The sequence below is a fragment of the Felis catus genome, chromosome C1, assembly GCF_018350175.1.
Source record: "Felis catus isolate Fca126 chromosome C1, F.catus_Fca126_mat1.0, whole genome shotgun sequence".
NCBI classification, from domain to species: Eukaryota; Metazoa; Chordata; class Mammalia; order Carnivora; family Felidae; genus Felis; species Felis catus.
Window position 1 is genome coordinate 164,570,880 of NC_058375.1, and position 17,369 is coordinate 164,588,248.

The 17,369-nt window shown below is 43.0% G+C and overlaps 1 long non-coding RNA gene across 1 annotated transcript in view; it reads left to right on the forward strand.

Annotated features, from left to right (window-relative positions):
- Positions 1 to 229: 229 nt before the first annotated feature.
- Positions 230 to 17,369, forward strand: part of LOC123379181 — a 93,582-nt gene continuing 76,442 nt past the window's right edge. Inside the window, exons 1-2 of the long non-coding RNA XR_006583335.1 lie at positions 230 to 699; positions 2,385 to 2,474. This is a non-coding gene — a long non-coding RNA (uncharacterized LOC123379181). The remainder of the gene's footprint in view (positions 700 to 2,384; positions 2,475 to 17,369) is intronic.

Below are 17,369 nucleotides of genomic sequence, written 5' to 3' on the forward strand. Positions count from 1 at the left end.
GTTCAGCTTAGACTTGCTGCGTTGAGCTGCCCTTTCTCCCTCCTCTTGCTCTCTAGTTCTATTGTCTGTTTCTCTCTCTCTCTCTCCCCCTACCCCCCACCCCACCCGCACACACGCTGCCCCACCCCCTCTATAACCCCCTCTCGCTCGCGCTCTCCCCAGGCTTTGTTTGGCGTCTCCCGCCCGCTCCGTCTGCACCCCCGGTGCGTCCCCGTCCCCATCCCCTACGCGCGCAGCGGGACGCCGCCGGCCAGGAGGGACGGGACCGCGTCGAAGGCCGGGCGTGTGGGAGCGCGGGGAGGCGCCCAGCCCCAGACAGCGAGAGTGCCCGCCGAGAAAGCCCGAACGCGACTCGGACTGCCAAAGACGCGGGTCCTTCCCACCGCCGAGGGCCCGGGCGCGTCCCCCCCGCCCTTCCCGGCAGCCGCCCGCGCTCCCCCGGCGCCGCGGCGCGAACAAAGGCCGGCGGGCTCGCGGCGCTCCCCCTGGCGGCGGCTCCTCCCGCGGCCCGGCGCGGCCTTCCAGGGCTTTCTCTGCCGGCCCGAGGACGCCGCGGCGACCCCCGCCGCCCAGACGTGCGCCGGGCGCTGCGTTTTCGCTCGCCGCCCTCCCAGACGGTGCCGGTTCTGACGTACTTGTAATCCAGTCAGAAAAGAAGCCATTCACGAGCCCACATAGTTTCCTCAGTGAGACAAAGAAGTGAGTGATTCCCGTCACTTAGGGGATTGGAAGGGGTTCAGAGTTCGCGCTTCCGTCCCTGCGTTTGGGCGCTGCCGGCGGAGGGGTCACTTTGTCATTTATTTGCTGGAGCTGGAAGCGGGGGCTCAAAGGAAACCCTTGAAGATTTTTTTTTTTTTTTTTTTTTTCTGGAAGGGTGTCAGAATCTACCGGATCGAGGCACGCATGCCACTTGTCAGAGCGGGCTGTGAGAGCCCGAGAAAGAGTCATGGGAAAAAAAAAATAAATAAAAAAAATCGAAACACCAAACAGAAAACCCCTCCCACCCGGTAACCCCTTTGAAAATGCTGACCGCTGTTACCAACGCCCCTGCGGAGGGTTCTCGTGGCTAGCGAAGGGATGGCCCCGGGGACGGTTCAGAAACTGTCCCGAGCAGCCTGTGGGGGTCAGTGTCTGGGGGTATCGGAGGTGCCCCCCCCCCCCCAAGTAACCACCGGCGGAGGAAGAGCAGAACCTCCCATCTGCGGGGTTCTGGCTTGTGAAAATGACTCCACTTGTTTTTTGGGGGGTGGGGGGGTGGTGAACTTGAAAGTGTGCAGCCCAGATGGGAGGTTTAAGATCCCGCTCGGCCTGACACAGCTGTGGTCTCCAAGTTGCCTTTGGACTGAGCCGGGCCACACCCACAGCTGCAGCCAAGCAGTGCTATTTGAAACCCCCCCAGGGCCAACTGCTGTGAAAAGAACAGTTTATTACACAAAATAAAACAAAATGCCAGCTCATCTTTACAGTTTCACGGTCTGCCTTGGGGAGAAGAAAAGGAGTTTTAGTTTTCACCCCTTGTGCACCAAGGCTTGGGGCCAATTCTGGGAAGATCTGGAAAGTTCGCCCGTATGCTGTTGACTCACTGTCTGACCACGGGCCTGGCGTTTCACTCAACTGCTTCTCTTTTTTGGGAAACTAGGAGAATGACATTCGCCATTCACCTCGCCATTCGCCATTTACCTCGCCATTCGCCATTTACCTCGCCGGGATGCTATAGAGTGCCCTGGCCAGGAGGCTAGATTCAGATGACAGGACTGATATATTCGAACCGTTTTTCTCCGTCATTTCGAGCAAAGATAGCTGAGATTGGGCCAATTTATTTGCCCCAGTACTAACTTCAGGAAGCCCATGCCACTGGACTCCTGTTTTTCAAGAGCAAGCTTTCAAAGAAACAGATGAACCTGCCTTTATAAAATTGAGATATTTGAAGCAAATATTAAAGTTTTTCTCCTCCGAATGCAACACAGATAAGAGACGGTGAAAGAATCTTGTCAAATGAAGCATCAGAACAATTGGACTAAAGATGAAAAGTTCTCTTCCCGTAATATTTCGCTAAGTGGGCTAAATGTTACTTATTTAGTGTGAAGAGGAAAACGGCCCCCTTGTCCCTTTATTATCTCTCAGGCCTCCACTATACTGAATTGGACTCTTTGAGCCTAGAAAATCTAGTTTGCACTCTACAATGGAGAATCCGGCCTGTGAGTGGGTATGAGAGCATTTCTATGGTACTCAAGAATCTGAGAGAAACATGAACTAAGTTGATCAACCAGATGTTTTGTCTACACAATACTAAGCATTAAGATGTTTCCCCTATACGTGGGTACTTGGTGTCATATAGATGAAACACTTGGATGGATAATTGAGTTTTTTTTTTCTTTGTTCAGATATTTATGATATGCTGAAACAGCTGAAGAAGTGTTCAGTTCAAAGCTTCAGAGGGAGGAAACAGAAACAGGAGAAACAGGAGACAAGAGGTAAATAAAAGCAAGGACCAGGACCTCCCCTGGCTTCTGTGGGGTCACAGCCCTCTGGGTGCACAAGCAGAGGGCACTTTGTGTGAGGAAAAAGGCACTGCTTCCTAATGACAGCAACTCCATGCCAGAGCATGTGACTTTGCTGTCAGAGCATGGACTGGATTTCGGCTGCATTCTTCCCTCAGCTCTAGGCTTTTGTGCAGTGCACTAACCATGTAACTGTACTTTGTAGCCCTGCCAAGTCATCAAAAAGAGTAGGAAGGATGTTCAGTATTAAGGGACAAGTGGACATGAAGAAAGAGGGATAGAGTTTTACTTTGCTCACAGGTTTTCCCAATGTGCACAATACAGAGGACACCCCTGCTAATGTCAGTTTTGGCCCAACCAGGAAAATATTTGCACACCCCCCCCCCCCGTTGTTGGTATGTGTGAATGTTTGTTTGTTTGTTTATTATTTTTAAGTTAAGGAAAGGCTTGCAATTAATTCCAGCCATGTATTTACTGCCTTTTCTATGTGGTACCGTGTCTGTCAAGTTTTCACTTCCCTGGAATTTTAACTCCCATCTCCCTCCCCACCCCACTCTCATGTCTGTAACACAAATGCCTTTTTAAATTTTTGCTAGTTTAATTAGCGCATGAATTCATTTTGATTGATGAATTGATGTGGCTTATTGGCATGAAGATTTTCCTTCCCTCCCAGCACTGTGTGTAATAGAAACGGCTTGTGTGGGGGGTGACACCTGCTTTGATGCTGCAGGCATTCTGTTTGATGCGGAAAGGCCAGCCATTCAGCTGTGATTCTCTAGTCTCTGGGGAGATATTTTTTCATAGCTGTTGGTGGAGTGGGGGGAAGGTTGGTGGTGAGTAGGAGGAGAGAGTGGTGTGGAAAGTGATGGCTGAGAAACAACATAGCTAAGAATTTAATGTTTATATTTTATTGGACTGATTTTGAAATAGTCATTGTTCACACCCTGGACCCAGGAGGAAAGGAGACCTTGACTTTCTGCCATCAGTAGTAAGGCATTGTGAATTAGCACGGCGAGTTGAAAATTTCCAAAGCCTCTTGCCAAAGAATTAAGCTGAAATTAGCACACAGTTGGTAACAATTTGATTTCTGGTCTCACTTTAATCAGTGAGGATTAATGGTTAAAATTTTTATTTCTAATCTCACTTTAGCCTGACTAACAAAAGCTGTCATTTTCATGAAAACTGCTAAATGAAGAGGGATTTATAAGCTCTCTGAGAGAATAAAAGCTAAAGTGCTAAGGCCCACTTTTCAGACCATAAAATTTTCAAATTCCCCCAATAGTCCCTCACATACTGCTAGAAGAGCTGGCTGCTGCTGGGCTCAGTGATGTTTATTGCTGGACAAAGGTGGTGGAAGAATTTGAGTGCATTCTTAATGGCTTCAGAACTCCAGATGAAATGCACTAATCTTCCTGGGGAAAATGAATATTACAGAGCAGAGTAGGAAGTAGGATTTGAATTGTAAAGATATATGTATACATATACATATACATATACATATACATATACATATACATATACATATACGTACATACATATACGTATATACATACATATACGTATACATATACATATACATATACATGTACATATACGTACGTACATATACGTATATACATACATATACATATACATATACATATACATGTACATATACATGTACATATACATATGTATCTTTTTCCTTTTCCTTTTCTCACCTGAGTAACACCTTTCTGTGACCTCCCCTGCCACTTGGGTTCACAGCAAAGTTGTACAACTGGTGGAGTCTGTTCTCACTCTACCAAAATTTTCCCTGAGTCTCCTTTGAACAGTTTCTCATTGACTCCCATCCCCCTGGAGACCCGCGTTGTAGACCCTTGTTGAGACTTTACCCTGTTTTATCACCCCACTTTCCACGAAAACTGAGTGTTGTTACAAACGTTTATGTACTCATTTCTCACTTTTTCATTTTGAGGCTCTGCCCTCGCATCCCGTTTGTGACACTGTACCCACATAGTGCCTTGTATGCTGAAGGCGTGCTCAAGTCAGAGTTCGAGGTGCAATGCTGGGGTGCTGGGGAGAGGATTTTAGCATCACATGAGTAGTGGAGCAGATGATCTTCAAGAGTCCCTTCCACCCCCCAGTTTGATGATACTAAAGCCTTCCCAGAAGGGGCAACTGGCTTCCTCACTCCTTTTCTCTAGTTTGATCAAAACCAAATATGAGCCTTTTCTCCAAGGTTTAATTATCTTCTGATAAATACAATCCTTAGTGACTGGGTTGCTCCCAATGATTATAATGTAGAACGAACAGCTCTTTAAACAATGGGCTGGGCAATAAGAATGAATTCTCCAACATGAAGCTCTAAGAACCATCAGCTCTCACAATTCTTTGTGGTTTTTTCCCCCCCAGCCATATGAATTCTAAAGTTCTCTTTTTATCAAAATGAGTCCAGTATCGGTTATTTTGGATGGCTTCCTCTACCTCTAATGAGTTAACAAGCATCTGAGAATTTAAGTGGTGCCAGGAAACCTTGAAACACCACAGTCCTAGCTCACGGTGGCCTTAATCTTTCCAATGAGGCTTCTACTAAGTGGGATGCTGTCCAGCATTGTCAAGCAGTGCTGGATAGGGCGACCCACAGAGCTGCCTTCACAGTTTTCCCTCACCCACCTCAGGCCACACATGGTTCACCCTGCTAACTGTCAAGGTCGTGGTCTTTACCACCTGTCCACTACGTGGTCTCCCTGTGGGAACACAGGTCTTAATCACTTGAGGAACTTGTCACATCCTCTGCCTCCCATCTTGCTTTGAGGGAACCCTTCTGTCCCCTGGATTGGGCCTCATCTACCTCCTCTAACTCTTGGGGTCCCTATCCATCTTGTACAATTGAACTCATCTTCCCTATGAACCTTGGACAAGAAAAACCTCCCTATTCTTTGTTAATTCTTGCAGCAGAGAAAAAGCCACAACTGTGTTAACTTGTAGAGGATGAGGAGAAATTGGGTAGATTAGTGACACCCTTCATTTCTACTGAAATGAAATCTGTATCTATCTATCTACCATCTATCTCCATGTCTACATCTATATATTTAAGGTTGATTCAATATGGGACTGTAACTTCTTTGAAAAACACTATTCTAGTACACCTTGTTCAGTGGTACCATACATGTGTTGCCTGGGGTTTCATGTGATTGTATGCAGTGGAAACTTGACTACAGTAGCTTAATACCCAACGCGGGTTCACTTTTCTTATGTAATAAGAAGTCTCAGGATAGGCAGTCCAGGGCTGGTGCTATTGCTCCCATGTCCTCACTTCCCATGCTTAGTGAGCTCCTTTCATCCATATAATTTAAAGTTGGCTGCTTCCAGACAGGAAGAAGGGAGTCAAGCAAAACCTTTCTCTTCATGAAGCTTTGTCTTTTTATTTAGGAATAGGAGTCTTTCCTGGGGACCTTGCCTCTATCTGTGACCAGATCCATGAACCCTAGTTATATGGGAAGCTGAGTAGATATGTTAATTTCCCAGCCCTTCTGGTAGAGGGCAGAGGAAATCGAGGGAGGACGTAAGGGATGGAGTGCGTACTGAGTAAGTCATTCTGCAGTACCTGTCAAAATGCATGACTTGTCCTACATTATTTTAAAAAAGAAAGAAAAATCACAATTTGTATCTGTGTGTGACTGTGACTACAAAGACACATGCCTACCCAAAGATTACAGTTGGTGTCATTTTTGAATTAAATGATGTCAGTGAAGATTGACAGCAGATGTTAGGTCATAGTCAAGGCACAGATAGTTGGGAGGGGGTCCTTCAAGGAAGATAGCTACAGTCAAAACCACTGTTTGCAAAGGTAGGAGAGAAATGAGAGCTCTAAGCTGCAGTGAGTCCTGTATATTGTCCTGGGCGTCACAGTGGGGGAGTGGAATGGGGAAGTGCCAGTGGGAGAAAGAAGGGAGGACATCCATCATAAAGGCCCCATGACCCTGGCTATATGCTGGAATCACTTGGGAAAACTGTTTTTAATTACGAACATTTTTTAAAGTATTTACTCTTGAGAGAGAGAGAGACAGGGAGAGCATAAGTGGGGAGGGTCAGAGAGAGGGAGACACAGAATTTGAAGCAGGCTCCAGGCTCTGAGCAGTCAGCACAGAGCCCCGACGTGGGGCTTGACTCACAAACTGCTAGATCATGACCTGAGCCGAAATTGGACGCTTAACCGACTGAACCACCCAGGTGGCCCAGGAAACTGTTGTTAAAAACTACTAACTCCTGGGACCCATCCCCAGAGATTCTGATTAAATTGGTCTAGGATGTGGTCTGGGGATTAGGATATTTCAAAGCTCCCCAGGTGAGATTCTGATACCTAGCCAGGGTTGAAGCTCACTGTGCTATATAATTCTGAAACACAGTACCTGACCTGTCTTAGAATTATGCTTGCTCGGTCGGGCCTTGCCTGATGCCATAGCAAACAGTGAAGGATGAACCTGCCTGAAGGAACCCTGGTTGCCTATGCTGCAGGGATGCTGTTGGGCATCAGCCTGCATCCTCTTCATGAGATGCCACAAGAAAAATGCTCCCAGGTCTGGTTCAGGAAATGTGATTCTCCTGTACATTTGGTTTGTTTCTGTCTTGTTGACATGCTGAATCTTATAAATGACTCTGTTTCCCTCTTTATTTTGGCTCTGAGGAAGCTTGGGAGCAACTCTATATTACCATATGGTCTACATTCCTCTCTGCTGATATCACTCTTGGAGTTGATATTTTCTCATTTAAAATTTTTATTTAGGCTCCTTCAATTTTCAGAAATCATTTCCTATTTCTCTAAGCTCTCTTCAAACTTTGGTAGAGTGGGGGCAAAGGATTAAAAATAAATAAATAAATAAATAAATAAATAAATAAATAAATAAATAAAAAAGCCTAATCCCTCACCATCATCCAAGCAAAACTTTTTTAATCCTTCTACTTGCAATTTTCCCAACGTTTGAATCTCTAAAATTTTACTTCTTTTCAAAGTTGTGCTTAAAATTTATTTTAATCTGGTTTCATCTGTATAAAACTGTTCTTAGTTGGAACTTGGGTGGTAGTATCCCAGAGAGTAATTTATTTCTGGGTCTTCACCCTCAACGAATGGCCTTAATTCTTTATGGGAGTACTTTGCTTTTGGAAATTAAAAATATTAAAATTTAGGGAATTGGACATTCTGTTTACACTAACAGAGCTACTCAGCAGATAGTGTAATAGGTATTGTTAGAGAATGGCTGTATTTGTATTTTTGCCTCCCATAGTTTTTTCCCTGGGTTTATTTTTCCAGGAGTTGTTTTTAATGAAAAGGAAAGCAGGATATGAAAAGGATAATGAAAAGGATAGCAGTCCACAGTGAGACAAAGAACCAGAAAGCAGTCCTTATTTCATTTCACAAAGACAGCACTTAAGCTTTGATTTTCACTGTTGTCCAATATCAGTTATTTGTTTACCAGACATGCTTTAGATAGCTACAGCCCATTTGTAAGTCACTTATTTTGTACATTATGGCCTAATGTCTGGCAAAGTGTTTCCAAGTTGCCTATTATCATAAAAGTTAAGAACTCTGACAGAGATATTAGGAATCATAATGATACAATATTTATGAGGCAAACTACCAGGTAATTTCTAGTGATGGAAAAATAGCTAGCAAGCATTTTCAAAATAAGTTTGCTATTAGTCAGCCATTGTTAACTCATGTATAGTTAGAAACAAATCAGATGTCCGGGATTAATTTCTAAGCCCTTGCTATGTATCTTTGGGGAGCACACTTAACCTTTCTGGATTCCAGAGCTCAAGGAGGACAGTTTAAATAACATGGGTATTTTAAGGTTCAACTAAGAAGACAGAGTATTGAACTCACTGTTTAGTATTCTGAATTAAAAAAGGATAATTAAGAACAGATGCCAGATTCCTCTGCTGTTGACTTAGATGCTAATATGAATATGGCCCTGAGGGGAGGTAGCCTTCCTTGAGCAGACCACGGGATCCCTTGCATCTCTTACTTCTTTTTAAAGGCATTGGCTAGTAAGAAAGGACAGATGTGGGCAGAAGGGAGGCATTCTATCTTTTTCCCTCCCCACTTTCCAACCTCTCAGCTACCACCATTTATATGTATTTTGGGGAGGAGGGCACTAGGGGTGGAAAATTTGGTTCCTGCACTTCCTCCCCCAACTTTTTTTTTTTTTTAATCATAGAAGATTCTGGAAAGTAGAAAACTGTAATAGTAAACATTAGTTTTCAAAGTATGAAATCATGCTATGAAAATTGTAGAAGTCTCCAAAGTATAGCACGGACCATGGCCTTTGTGTAAATTAGATTCCTAGCTTTCAGGGCAGGGACTGTTTCTTGCAGAGTTTTGTCCACCCCTATCGTCATCTCTGGTAAGCCACAATATTTGTTCTAAGCACTGCAGCTTCCCGTTGCCTGAGAGTTCTGTCAAGAGGAAAAACAGTAATTGTTACACTGAAGTTATTGCATTTTTGTGACACTAGCAAAATGACTTGCCTTATAACCAAAACTAAGAAGACAAAGAAACCCTTTAAATTCCAAAATCCTACCCAATTCCAAATAACATTTTTTTTCAACATCAGTCCTACTAGTAATTTGGTAGCAAAATCTCTTTGAGATTTTTCCATTGCATTTTCCCCTACCATGTACCAAGGGAATGTAGAGAGACTTCAACTCAAGTAAAATAAGCCCTCTGCTCAGGCTCCATCCTCTTGCCTCTTATCTTGCCCAGAGCTTCAGGTTTCTGGGTTTTCTATATTAAAGAGCCCAGGAGCTCAGTTTCCAGTGGTGAGGCTGCCTAGACGGATAAATGTGGATAGAACGCCCCTCTCCTCTTCCCCCTCCCTGCTAGGTTAATTCTGTCTTGGGGCACATGTTGCTTTGCTAGTCACCGAGACATGACCCAGCCCCTGGACAACCCAAGCCTAGTTTTGAACACATGGAACCAGAAGGGGGACAAGATGGCCACTTAGCTTCCCTGGCGTCATTAAGAAACACGCGGTATATATGGTGTGAGATTTGAAGTGTACTCTGGGAGAACTGCAGCGTGTGGGGTGGTTCCTAAAGAGAGGAAAATTACACCACCCTCTGAAACAGACAAATGATTTCTCTTGTGCAGATTATTTGCACAGGATGCTTCCTGGAAATCTCTGATGGCATGAGAGTAGCAACTGCTAATGGACACATCCTAAAACCCACGGTCTCTTTGGGTTTAGCTGTAATACCTTGGAGGTTTTTAGGTATAAAGAAGTGTCCTTTCTATGGCTGACAATGACCCCAACCACCAGTGTTGCTGGAGCATCTGAATCTATTTCCCAAGCACCATGGCATAGTAGTTATGAATTTGGGCTTGGAGCCAGATGCGGTAAAAATGTGAATCCTGGAACTGGGAGGTGGGGTCAAACTACACCAGAATGTGGAAGGAGCAGCTCCCCAAAGGAAAACTGAGGTTCCCAGAGAGGAAGGAGTAGCAGTTCTGGAATCGGTCAGTCTAGTTCTCTCATATTCTAGTGCTCTAAACTTGAACGTGTTATAGAGCCTCTGTACGGGTCAGCCACAACATAGGGTTAGTAATATCTTTTGGAGTGTGTTCTTGAAAGTACTCAATGAGATCAAATTGTCAAAATGTATATAAAGTACTTGGGACATAGCAGGCTCTCAAAAAAGGGCAATAGAAAAAAAAATAGATCTAGCCTATCTTTCTCTCTCTCTTCATATTAGACATTTTCTAAGGTTCTTTGGACTTAGTTCCCCCTTTCCATTTCTTTGAGCCACTGAGGTTTCCTAAACTCAACATAAAGAGCCCCTTCCAGTTATAGCTTCGAATCTGGCCAAGGAATGAAACAATTTTTTGTATGTGTTTATTGTTGTGGTTATGATTATTATTAATTTGCCATCAAAAGAAAGTGCGTCCTTAATGAGTCAGTCTGCATCTGACTGCATCTCCGCATTTCCAAATCAAAGCCCTGAAATGTACAACTCAGCTTGCTGGGGAAGCCTTTAGAGTTTTGTTCGTGTAACTCATGCAAAAAAATGTTCTCCACGATCTGCCTCCCTAATAATTCTTGAGGGTTGAACTTATACTCCGATAGTTACATCTGGTTCTATAGTTAACAAATAGGTCAGAAGGAAAGGGAGGAGTGAAAAAACCATCCAGGCCCCCGTCCCTCGTTTTTTTCTCAGTGTGAAGTCATTTGCTTTTCTTTCTAACCCGTACCAAGTCCTCAGAAGTTGAGCCAGGCAGATGGTGAGGTTATAGCTTGGGCAAAATGTGTTCTAATGTTATCAGCTTTAAAGGAGCACATGGAGCAGAGAGGAAAGATGGTTTGTGGTATTTTTGTTTATTAAATTTGATGGTTGGATTATGACATTTATATTTATTAAATGTACAGAATCTCATCCATCACTGTTGACAGTCAGAACATGTCCTCTGCGGTTGGCATAGCTGTCTTTCCCTGCAAAGAGATCTAACATTTATTCTTATTTGGGAGACTCAGAAGAGGTGGAGAAGAAAGGAGATCCGCCCTTCAGTGCCACCACCCTGGGGAGATGGGAGTATGAGATAAGTGTTATTGTGTTTGATTCTGTCATGTTAAGACGCATTTTCCTTGTTTGGGTTGTGAGCCGGTTTTGATGGTGCTGTGGAGAAAACCCTTGGCAGCATGGGAGCAGCAGAGCCAGTGAGCCCAGTGCAGGAAAAATACATAGAAAGAGGGCTCTCAGCTTTGCCCCATTAAAATCCTGGCATTGGCAACAGTTGAAGAAAATGTCGCAATGGCTTTGTCTGGTGGCTAGAGCACTTTAGCAGCCAGGCATCCTCATTCCACTCTGGATTTTATTACCTACCAGATGTGGGCTTCTTGGATATTTTATTAGAGCACCAGGTGAGCTGATGAAAGGACAGCACTCCAACTGCCTTCCAAATGACTCCTGGTTCGCTTGAGTTTTGTTTACACGTAAGAGGAGACAGGAGCTGGCAAGGCTTAGAAACAAGAAGGCACTGTCACCCACACAGTTTCTCAGTAGGTCTTGAGGTGAAGGAGATGGTGTGCTGGCTTAAGGTTTACGGATCTTTTCCAGAGTATAACTTAAAGATATTTTTACAGCCAATGTGCAAATGAATGAGACACATGGGTTCAATCTCTTTAGCCACATATGAGTTCACAAATAAAAGGTTCATTTAGGTTTGAGCAATCCCAGTACATTTGGAAACCAGTTAACTCAACATGTTGACTGCACAGCCTGGAAATCATGAATTATAAGTATCTAAGATACTAACCTGGTGAAGAGATTAAGTCCTTTTCCTTTCTCCCTTCCCACCTCCCTGCCTCCCTTTTAGGAGTTCTAACTCTAATCAATAGTGTCCTAGTTGACATTTTCTAAAGCAGGCCCATGTGCAGTTGCTGTGTCTAAGAAAGATTTCAAGCAGTAGCAAGCACTTATGTAGGCTTCACACAGATTTTGACCGTCAGGTATTTCCCTTCTCTTCAGTTGATTTAGGACCTGGGAAATGGTTTATAAGAGTACCATATACTAATCTCATTCTTTTTTAAACCAGGAAAGTAACTGTTCATAAGTATTATAAGTCATTAGTAGAACATCTTTTGGGTACAGCTCTCGTCTATGCATTATGGGGGATATTAAACAAAGGTAAATGGCAGTTTATCTCTAGAGAGTTTAAACAAAACATACCAAAAGCCAGACCTCTACGAAGAAACATAATTTCCTGTTAGATAGTGTGTATGTGGGTGTGCACGCGCGTGTGCATGCGCGTGCACACATCTGATTACATAAACAGACTGTAAACATTTCCAGGGGTGGGAGAGAGTGCAGGTCCTGGGTGTTAACAAGGCAAAGGTCATGAGTGCACTCCCCACATGGACCACTTGGCTCTGCTCCATCCCACTGCTACAGAGGGCCCCTCGGAGCGGGAGCTGCAATCCCTCTGACTATTCTGCAGTTCACGTGAGTGAAGCCAGAGTCCATTTATGGAGGGGGGTGGATACCCTAAGTCTTTTCTGTCTCTTTCTTGAATGAAAGCAATACTGTGCAAGATATGATTTTAATTGCATGTACAGTATAATTCTAATCTGCTACTTGAACCAATGGAGTGAATATTTGTGAGCACATACTATTGCAACCTGTATATGCATATATATTTCTTTCTCATTTGATTCTCACAACAAGTCTCTGAAGTAGGGGTTTAGCATTACCACTTAACTGCTAAAAGATCTTAAAGATCAGGTATGTAGTAGGTTGCTCAATAAATATGTGTCGAATGAATAGATGAATGAAACTCGTATTAAAAATCTTGCTTTTGCTCATAGCCGTAGAGTAGGCAAGAGGCAATGGTAGGATTGCAGCGTAGTTCCTGTGGCTCCAAAGCTTGCTCTCATCTTGGCAGTGCACAGGAGAGATAGTGCTATTAGGTTACCGCACTGCCCAGGAAACAGAAGCACATCTGAGAAGATGTCTCCATCTCCCCACCTGAGTGTTGTGTTGAAGACGTAGCCATAGCTGTGGATCTCCCGGCAATTCCTTCTTCAACTGGAACCCTGGCTATGGAATAACAATCAAGAGAGTACTGTGCTGGGAGCTGGTCTTCTTCTTGGAAAGACTTGCAGCAATGCCAGGTGAGGGGAAGGAGGTACTGAGGGCGTGGCGGCAGAGGTAAGTGTTGTGGACCCAGGAGCAATCCTGAAATCTTTGATCTGTGTTTGGCTCTGCTAGGGACTAGACTTCTGACAAGCAGATTTCAGGGTTCTGTAGGTTGAAACACAGCGATTCCACACTTGGGAGGGAACTGCTATTTTATTGCCCCAATTAACTGCTTTATTTGTTTATAAATTCTTCCCTTTTCTGTTTTATGATGCAGTTGTGGTGTGTTTAATGGAACTGCAAGATTAAGACTGGCAAGATGACTGCATGTTATGTTTCCAAAGCTAATAAATGGTTTGAATCCAGAATGTTTGTGGCCCTTTCCAAAAATATTTGGTTTCTCTAAAAAGCAACAGCTGTTGGGAAATGGATGGAAGTTTTTACTGTAGTGTGTATAGCATTTTATTTAATGCTTTTATTCCTGTGGGGAATTTGACTGCCTGATAGCAGATGAAACAACAGGGACTTAGCAAAATATAAAAATTCATGATGTTAAAAATCAGCAAGTTGGATGTTAAATTTAAGAGTCACACAAGAAAACTAAGGATCTCTTTCTAAAAATACTTCTTGCTGAGTGGAAATTTTTGCTTCTGTGAGAATAAGTATACATTTAAAAAATTCATTTTCCACTAATATTTCTATCGTATTTTGTAGTTTACAAAGAACGTATATATTTAAAATTTAGTTTTACTACAATTCTACTAAGCTGCTTAAGGATAATGATTTTCCTTTTTATAAATGATACAGGTAAGGCCTGGAAGGAAGAAGAAACTTGCCTAAAGTCAGGCAATTCACCAGCAGTATAACCAGGGTTAGATAGAATTTTGCAATGACTTGTTCAGGAATCTTTGTCATATTATTGCCTAATTATCAAGTAGTACCATTATAAAGTGAATGATATTTGGACAATGTCATCTGGCCAAGATATCATTGCTCCTCCAGATCTTGTGGCCACAGCTACAAACCCATCACTCTCCCTGCTCCCTTATCCCAGTGGTGGAAACATCAAATGGTAAAGTGTGGTTTTGTGCTCAAGTCTGGCAACCAGAGGTGGGGCCAGAAAAGCTCTCTTATGCCTGAGCTGCCCATGGGATTCAGGCACTATGTCCCACTAATACAACACATAGGGAATGGTTCGTCCCACACAAGAGAGAAAGTTAGATGCTGGATAGAGCAAAATGGAGTGATAGTGCACCTGCCCGATAAGGCAAGTACATACCAAATTGAACGAGGCAGACCAAAGTGATGAAAGACGTTTTTTGCTTTCTCCCCCTCTTCTTTCTTCGTTTCTTTTATTCTCCCCCAATTATCAACCAAAAGGATTATGAGAGAAAACTACAGGAAAGAGTTTTCCAATTTTTGTGACCCAAAGAATCACTGGGGAGCTTAATGAACATGCAAACCCCAAGGCCACAGCCCTGAGATTTTGATTTCATAAATGTTTTTAACACTTGTCAAAAGCAGAGGTGGTTCCCTAAACTAAAATAGCTTGGATATTCTACAATGTCCATCCCATTGCTTTTTTTTTTTTCCTTTCCAAGGTTTTGTTTAAATTCAAGTTAGTTAACATATAGTGTAATAATGGTTTCAGGAGTAGAATTTAGTGATACATCACTTACATATAACAGTGCTCATCCCAACAAATGCTCTCCTTAATGCTTATCCCCCATTTAGCACTACCCACCTCTCCTCCAGCAACCCTCAGTTTGTTCTCTGTATTTAAGAGTCTCTTATGGTTTGTCTCCCTATCTTGTTTTTATCTTATTTTATTTTTCGTTTCCTTCTCCTATGTGCATCTGTTTTGTTTCTTAAATTCCATATATGAGTGAAATCATATGGTATTGCTTTTTTAAAGACAAACACAACAAGCTGGTGTCCTAAAGGCAATCACTCCTGACTTGGGCAAGCTGCTAAAATTGTAAGTCTGGAGTGGGGTTCAGCAATCTGAGTTTTTTAACATGATCCGAGGTGATTATGACCCAGGTGGTCTACAGACTTCATTTTGAGAACCCCAACCTAATGAGTCAGAAGGTTCACATAAGGCAACTCTGCTTAATTGATAGCCAGACAAATAATTCAGCTCAGCTTTGACCCCTATTTCTGTGCTCTATTAAATGGGCTTAATCTCACCCCAGACTGGCAGGCTTTGCCTTCCCTTGTTGCTTCCTAGCTTCTGTAGGGAAGTAACCCCAGGCATCAACACCATCAGCTGCTGTGGCCCCCTGCCTTGGCCGCCAGTGGCATCGGTGACTCAGCAATGAATCAGCTCAGGGGAATTGACAGATTCACTGTGCTCCAGTGGAGAGAACTGGACCCAAAGGAAAGAAGTTTAGTGCTTTGAGTTTTATGTGTGAAACCTGCCACTCTGCCATGTGAGGGGTTGAAGGATTGGTGAGAATAAACAAAGAAGAGTAAGATAATGTAATTCTATCTTGCGTTACTTTATGATTTATGTAGAGTTCTCTGTCCTTCAGAGAGTTTCTAGAAAATGATGGATGTACAGTGAAAGGTCCTGGGCAAAAAAAAAATTAGATGAAGAGCAGAAGAGGAATGGATGAAACCATAAGAGACAAGAAAGCATGCTTGGGTTTTCACAACATGGTGTGTCCTCTTGTGAGATCCACTGTGGCAGCTCGAGGTCATGGTAATGCCCCCCAGCTCCCAAAAGAGGGAAATTATAATATCAGATAATGATAGATTGTCAAATGTACAGTGGGTCCCCTGAGTTGATTATGAAGTGTGAGTCCAGAACTGTTTGTTTCATAAATTTAAAATCCTGCAAAATTGTTATTATCATGGAAAATAAGCACCAACAGCTACCATATACAGGTAACCTGTGATACCACCCTCTGCTCCCAATTCTCTTGATTCATATTGTGCCTTCCAATGTTGTTTCTCTAAAAATTGTTCTAGTTCTTCTGGCATGAGATGGAAAGCAGAGGGCCAGGGGTCCAGGCCCTGTGCCCATCTCCTGGGCTTGACTGGCAACTTGCAGGGTGACCTTGAAAGACTCACTCAACATTTTTGGTTTCAGTTTCCTCATCTGTAAAAAGAAGTGGTTGAACTAGTAATTTCCATACCCCTTCTACAGCTAACATTCTGGATTCCCTTAATATATTCAGGATACTTTCAAAAGAACTTGCTACCCTTTACACGAAAGACATAATAAAAGGCCACTATTTAGAGCAAATGAGATCTTTATTAGACATGAGGAGAATTCTTCTAACAGTAAATGGGCTAATGGGTTTGCTCTCTGTATTAATTTGCTAGAGCTGTATAACAAAGTACCATAGACTGTGCAGACTGTATGGTTTAAAGAACAGCAATTTATTTTTTCATAATTCTGGAGCCTAAAAGTGTTAGTGGGGTGGTCCTTTCTGGTGCCTCTCTCCTTGGCTTGTAGATGGCTGTCTTCTTACTGTATCTTCACCTGGTCTTCCATCTCCATGTATCTATTCTAATCTCACTTTCTTATAAGGATACTAGTTAGATTGGATTAGGGCCCACCCCAATGACCTCATTTTATCTTAATTGCCTTTTTAAAAGATCTCATCTTCAAATACAGTCACATTCTAGATACTGGGGCTGGGACTTTAGCATATGAATTTAGGGGAACAAAATTAAGCCCATAATGGTTTCCCAATTGTGGGATATTAAGGAGTATGGAGAACATTGCCTTCCTTGGCTGGCTTGGGTAAAGCCCTAGATTAGATGAACAAAGAGGAGGATTCGATGAACTCTTAAAGGTTTTTCCAATTCTAGAAATTTGTGATATTGTATAAAGCTCCTCAAAATCAACACCTCCTTACCAGGGGCATGAATTAAAAAGGGGACACAAAGAGCAAGGCTGCAGGAAAATAAAATAAAACAGTGAATGATTTGTACTTCAGGGAAAGCAAAGATGGAAAAGAACTTTGAAGCATTTTCATTTGAGGCAGTTTCATTACATCATGAGGGCAGAGGTGCTTTATCACACAGCCATTATTGTTTGATCTGTACCTGTAGGTGAACTTTTAGAGAGAATAAGAGTCTATTTCTCATAAATCCCACTTGAAGCAAACACAAAAGCAGGATCCTGCTGAGGACAAAGGAAAAATTCATGATGCAATTGCGTGTATCCTCATGGGTACCTTTTATGGCTGAGAAGGGGGAAGAAGAATTCCTTTCCAACATCACTATGAAGGAACACTTACAGAT